At 24.2% G+C, this 7523-nt stretch overlaps 2 non-coding genes across 2 annotated transcripts; both read left to right on the top strand.

Moving 5' to 3' along the window:
- The first annotated feature begins 521 nt into the window (after nt 1–521).
- Nucleotides 522–640, top strand: LOC123304421. The gene has a single exon (XR_006536444.1). It is a non-coding gene; the product is annotated as a 5S ribosomal RNA (ribosomal RNA).
- A 6355-nt stretch (nt 641–6995) lies between these two features.
- LOC123304419 lies at nt 6996–7114 on the top strand. The gene has a single exon (XR_006536442.1). It is a non-coding gene; the product is annotated as a 5S ribosomal RNA (ribosomal RNA).
- The last annotated feature ends 409 nt before the right edge of the window (nt 7115–7523 follow it).

Raw genomic sequence — 7523 nt, 5'->3', positions numbered from 1 at the left:
TGCAAAATCATCAGCGGCATCAAAAAAAGCACCAGTTAAAGCAAAACCAGCAAAAAGTACAAAATCCGCTGCCAAAAGTAGCCCTGCTCGTAAACCGAAAGCACCAAAAGCTAAGAAAGCTTCTGTTGCCAAATCATCTCCTACAAAAATTAAAAAAGCAGCACCAAAAAAGAAATGATCTGTTACTTTAATAATATATTGAAATATTTCATTATTTTTGCTAAAAAATGAAAATAACATAGGCCTTAATACAGGCCACAAATTAATATTTGATAAGAGTAAATTATTTTTTGTATAAATATTTTATAAAATAATAGTTAAGAAACATTTGCCACAGTCAGTACCACGGATGGGTGGCCACTTGAGAATACTGTGTGCGGTTGCATTTTTATTTAAAATATATGGTATAATAAATAAGTATATATTTAAATTGATTACTTCATTGAAAATTTTAATAATATACTTTAATATTAATGATATTTATGAAAAATATATATTTGTAAAAATTTTCATTTATTACTGGCAACAGCCATACCACGTTGAAAACACCGGTTCTCGTCCGATCACCGAAGTTAAGCAACATTGGGCACAGTCAGTCCTTGGATGGGTGACCGCTTGGGAACACTGTGTGCGGTTGCCTTTTTATATTAAAAATATAAATTATTTTTCTTCTTTTCTTTTTTTTTACACACCATATATAAATATATGTTATTTAGAAATGTAAACCTTTTATATTATTCGTCAACAAATAAATATTATTTTTTGTATAAAATTTTATTGCATTTATAACTCATATCATGGTTACTTTAAAGCGAGAAGTTTTTTTAATATTTCAAATGAATATAAAATAATATAAATTTTATGAAATTTATTTATTTTTAGAAATAGCAATCGCTTATAATTATAACAAAATTTTAATAATGTTTAATTTTATTTCAATAATTTATATATATATATATATATATTTTTTTTAATAAAAATAATATACTCTTATTTAATAATATATGTTGGTCCTATATATAGGACCGAAAATATTTCTTATTTGTTTTTTTTTTTTTTAAATTGTCATTTAAAACGCTTATGCACGTTCTCCACGAATACGTCTTGCCAATTGTATATCCTTAGGCATAATTGTAACACGCTTTGCATGAATTGCGCATAAATTGGTATCTTCAAATAAACCTACTAAATAGGCTTCACTAGCTTCTTGTAATGCCATAACAGCTGAACTTTGGAAACGTAAATCGGTTTTAAAATCTTGTGCAATTTCACGTACTAAACGTTGGAATGGTAATTTACGAATTAACAATTCAGTACTTTTTTGATAACGACGAATTTCTCGTAAAGCTACTGTACCAGGACGATATCTGTGTGGTTTTTTTACTCCACCAGTTGCTGGTGCACTTTTACGTGCAGCTTTCGTTGCTAATTGTTTTCTTGGTGCTTTACCACCAGTTGATTTACGTGCAGTTTGCTTGGTTCTAGCCATTTTCAAATAATAATGTTTTTACAAAAAAACACACAATTTTAAAAATTATATTCGACAATTTGATACTACAAAGTCAAATGTTTAAATGCGAAATAAATGTGTTGTATTTATATTTATATGAAATTTCAAAATTTTTGTTGTCATATCCTATTGGATAGCTATCAGAGTATGGACTAATCAAATTGTATAGGCGTGGCTTAAAAAATCTTTAATGCTTTATATAAAAAGGCACAATTGTACCGGCGCTCACATACATTACAATACTTGTGAGGTTAACACACGTGTTATCCGTTCGTTAAAATATTGTAAATAATTTTTTATTAAAATGACTGGCAGAGGAAAAGGTGGAAAGGGTCTTGGAAAAGGGGGTGCAAAACGTCATAGAAAAGTTTTGCGTGATAATATCCAAGGTATTACAAAACCTGCAATTCGTCGTTTAGCACGACGAGGTGGAGTAAAACGTATCTCTGGTTTAATTTATGAAGAAACACGTGGTGTACTTAAAGTATTCCTTGAAAATGTTATTCGGGATGCTGTTACATATACTGAACACGCAAAACGTAAAACAGTTACAGCTATGGATGTTGTATATGCATTAAAACGACAAGGTCGTACTTTGTATGGTTTTGGAGGTTAAGAAAATATAATAATTTACTTAAAATATTTAGTAAATTTATTAAAGAATATTTAATACATCCGATAAATTTAAACAGGCTTTCCTTTTTGGGAAGCCACTAATTTTATTTATATAAGAGTAAATAAATTTGTTAATAAATATAACATATTATATAATTTGTTTACAACAAATTATTTTGTTTATAACATACATTACCAAATATTTTTATTTATTTTTTTTTTTTTTATTGTAATATATCTGCAATAATAAATTATAATTTGTATATTATCTATTTTATTTTACAATAACTTATTGAATTTTTGAAAAAATTTTATTATAAATTAATATACTATTATATTTTTTATATATACAAGTTAAGAGTAACAAGTATCGATAGGAGATTATCGAATTTATAACTAATAAAACATTTCGCCTTAATCAAAGAAAATAAAGATTTTGCTATACCATTTTTTATACTTTCAATAAATAATTTATTATTAAATTTTTATTATTTCATTTATTTTTTAAAATTATTAAAAATATTTTTCTAATAATTATAAGCGTACATAAACAAGTAGTAAATGTAAAATGAAAATAATAAAGGTAATGTAATGCAAATGCATTACATTGATTTACGATATATATTCCGCGATATCCTTTATTATATTTAAAATTAATAATATTGATATACTAATAATAGATATATTCAAGCTATTAATATATAAAATTTTATATTAAATATGATATTAATAATTGTTTATTTTATTTTTTTGTATATATAAAAATAATTTACTCTTATTTAAAGAATTTGATGGCTCTCTTAAAAAGAGAGCCATTTTTATATGTTGATGTATTTTTATGTTATCAATTAAATAATATTTTCGATTTATTTATTTTGAACTTGTATATTTTGTAACAGCTTTAGTACCTTCACTAACAGCGTGCTTTGCCAATTCACCAGGTAATAATAATCGAACTGCGGTTTGAATTTCCCGACTTGTGATTGTTGAACGTTTATTATAATGTGCTAAACGTGATGCTTCAGCAGCAATACGTTCAAAAATATCATTAACAAAACTGTTCATGATACTCATAGCTTTACTAGAGATACCAGTATCAGGATGCACTTGTTTTAATACTTTGTAAATGTAAATTGCATATGATTCCTTGCGCTTCCTCTTCTTTTTCTTATCACTCTTTGATATATTTTTTTGAGCTTTGCCAGCTTTTTTTGCTGCTTTTCCACTTGTTTTTGGTGGCATTGTTACAAACAATTAATATACACAGATAGTTACAGAACACCAGTCAGTATATGTATGAGCGTGTCGTGTATACAACTAGCGTATTATATACGCGAAGATGGATATAACAATAAAAATGAATACTACTCTCTGATTGGCTAAAAATAATACTATAAGGTGATTGGTTTATTTTTAAAGTTTTATATTTTATAAATATTATAAATTAAAATACCCAAATAACATTTTAAACATTTATGTTACAATCCCCGTAACGTACACATCTGTGTGATTATATTTACAAAAAAAAATATTAATTAAATAAATTTATTCGCTATGTCTGGACGAGGTAAAGGTGGTAAAGTAAAGGGAAAAGCAAAGTCAAGATCAAGCCGAGCAGGATTACAATTTCCTGTTGGAAGAATTCACAGATTATTACGAAAAGGAAATTATGCTGAACGAGTAGGTGCTGGTGCCCCAGTATATTTGGCTGCTGTTATGGAATATTTGGCTGCAGAAGTTCTCGAGTTAGCTGGTAATGCTGCCCGTGATAACAAAAAAACACGTATCATTCCACGTCATTTACAATTGGCAATTCGTAATGATGAAGAATTAAATAAATTATTATCTGGTGTAACAATTGCTCAAGGTGGTGTATTACCAAACATTCAAGCAGTGTTATTACCAAAGAAAACTGAAAAGAAAGCATAAATTAAAAACATTGCATTAATTTTTATAATAATAATACATCGATCATAGGCCTTTTAGTAAAAGGCCACAAATTTATTTAAAATAAGAGTAAAAATTATTTTTATAAATAATATATTATAATATTTTTTTAAAGAATCAATTTAAATAATTATAAATTAATGATTCTTTTTTTTTTTTTCTTTTTTTATATGTTATTATGGAAATAATTCATCATATTATGATGACATTTAGGTAACATATTATAAGAATATTCATAAAATATTATCAAAATAATATTGTATTATGATGATATTTAGACAAAATATTATAAGAATATACACAAAATATTATCAAAATAATATCATTAGATAACAAAACTGTTCATGATACTCATACCTTTACTAGAGATAAAAGTATCAGGATGCACTTGTATTAATACATATTATCACAACATCACAAAATATTTTTTAAAAGGAAAAATTTTTTTAAAATTATTATAAAATTTGATTGAATTAAATTTCAATTTATTTTTTTAATAATTAAAGAAAAAAAAAAAACAAAGCATATAAACTTTCTATTGAAAATGTTATTTTAAACTAGATGGCCAAGTGAACTTCGTTACACAAACAATATATGACGTATTCGTTATTTAAATAATCAGTATCCTTTGATATTATATCAATACGTTACTCTCTTCTTTTGATACATATTAATAAAATTTCAATTTATAAGATTTTATGTCAATTATATAAATAATATTATAAATTTTCTAAATACATAAGTTAAGTAACAAAAAATTTGAATAACAAGATAAATTTATATATTATGTTTTAATACTCGATACTATAATATATCGCATCCGTTACCAATTATTCGGTATCCTTTGATTTATACACAGAATGAACTAAAAATATATATCAAATTTATTTTATTTATTTATATATTTAATATTATTATTATTATTTTATATTACAAAGTTTCTTAACGAAGCTTACAATGATTTCTCATATCGTACTTAACAAAATTATTTAGATCATATAAAATTTAAATTGTTAAAAAATTTGTATATTTATTATTATTATTATTTATTTTTATTAAAATTACATAACATAAAATTAATAATATTTTAATAATTATATAAATTAATTCTTATTTAAAATAATCTTATATTAATCTCAACAAATACTCTAATAATATATTTTGTCATAAATTTTTTTATATTTAAAATAAATATTATAATATATAAATACTTATATCAGTATAAAATTTCTTTATATAATTATGAAAAAATTAATTTAATAGTTAATTATTGATATTAATGCATAAATAAAAGTATTTTCTAATGAAATATATTTTGTCAATGTTCGATTAACACATTTCATAATAATACGTTTTCATTATTGACAAAAAAAGTTTTTCTAAAAATGAAATCTTATACTATAATATATATATTTATATATTAAATTTTTTAATTATTTATATACTAATAATTTATAATAAATCGATATTAAATAAAAAATAAAAATATATACTTTTTAAGTTTACCTTAAAAATATTATTGTTTTGTATGATTGAAATAATTAATATTAAACTATGTTTATTAATAATTGTTAATAAAAAAATTAAATATATTTTAATTTATAAAATAAATATTATTATTAAATTTATAATTTATTATTTTATATATTATAGAAATTGAAAAAATAAATCATGTTTACTACGACAGTAAATTAGAAATACTATTTAATTTTTATGTGTTTTCTACATGGTACTTTGACTTACATAGGGACTTATATTATTGTGAATAATTATATAATTGAAAACCTTTATTTTTTATTTGATAGAATTATTATATTTTATCATTTAAATATTTATAATAAATACATTATTTTTATAAAGTAAAAAAATATGGCCGAAGAAAATTCTACAGCTGTTGCAGCAACTGCGGTTACTGCTGCTTCTACAACACCAACAAAAAAAGCAACAGCTTCTGGTGCTAAACGTACAAAACAACATTCAAAACCAACACATCCACGTACATCAGAAATGGTTGTTAACGCAATTAAAAATTTAAAAGAACGTGGTGGTTCATCATTACAAGCAATTAAAAAATATTTAGCTGCAAATTATAAAGTGGATTCTGATAAAATTTCACCATTTATTAAAAAATATTTAAAAGCTGCTGTAACTGAGGGAGCCTTGGTACAAACTAAAGGTAAAGGTGCATCTGGTTCATTCAAATTGGCTGCTTCCGCTTCATCTAATTCTTCAGCTAAATCAAAAGTATCCAAAAAAGAAAGTGGAGCAAAAGGTTCAGCAAAGAGTGCTAAAAGTAAACGGGCACCAAAAGAAAAGAAAGCCACAACTACATCATTGGCAGCCAAAAAGCCTAAAGCAAAAAAAGCGACTCCATCATCATCAACTGCTGCTAAAAAAGTTACTGCAAAATCATCAGCGGCATCAAAAAAAGCACCAGTTAAAGCAAAACCAGCAAAAAGTACAAAATCCGCTGCCAAAAGTAGCCCTGCTCGTAAACCGAAAGCACCAAAAGCTAAGAAAGCTTCTGTTGCCAAATCATCTCCTACAAAAATTAAAAAAGCAGCACCAAAAAAGAAATGATCTGTTACTTTAATAATATATTGAAATATTTCATTATTTTTGCTAAAAAATGAAAATAACATAGGCCTTAATACAGGCCACAAATTAATATTTGATAAGAGTAAATTATTTTTTGTATAAATATTTTATAAAATAATAGTTAAGAAACATTTGCCACAGTCAGTACCACGGATGGGTGGCCACTTGAGAATACTGTGTGCGGTTGCATTTTTATTTAAAATATATGGTATAATAAATAAGTATATATTTAAATTGATTACTTCATTGAAAATTTTAATAATATACTTTAATATTAATGATATTTATGAAAAATATATATTTGTAAAAATTTTCATTTATTACTGGCAACAGCCATACCACGTTGAAAACACCGGTTCTCGTCCGCTCACCGAAGTTAAGCAACATTGGGCACAGTCAGTACTTGGATGGGTGACCGCTTGGGAACACTGTGTGCGGTTGCCTTTTTATATTAAAAATATAAATTATTTTTCTTCTTTTCTTTTTTTTTACACACCATATATAAATATGTGTTATTTAGAAATGTAAACCTTTTATATTATTCGTCAACAAATAAATATTATTTTTTGTATAAAATTTTATTGCATTTATAACTCATATCATGGTTACTTTAAAGCGAGAAGTTTTTTTAATATTTCAAATGAATATAAAATAATATAAATTTTATGAAATTTATTTATTTTTAGAAATAGCAATCGCTTATAATTATAACAAAATTTTAATAATGTTTAATTTTATTTCAATAATTTATATATATATATATATATATATATTTTTTAATAAAAATAATATACTCTTATTTAATAATATATGTTGGTCCTATATATAGGACCGAAAATATTTCTTATTTGTT

Source organism: Chrysoperla carnea (assembly GCF_905475395.1).
Source record: "Chrysoperla carnea chromosome X unlocalized genomic scaffold, inChrCarn1.1 SUPER_X_unloc_5, whole genome shotgun sequence".
Taxonomy (NCBI): Eukaryota; Metazoa; Arthropoda; class Insecta; order Neuroptera; family Chrysopidae; genus Chrysoperla; species Chrysoperla carnea.
This window is presented reverse-complemented; position numbering and strand designations above follow the sequence as displayed.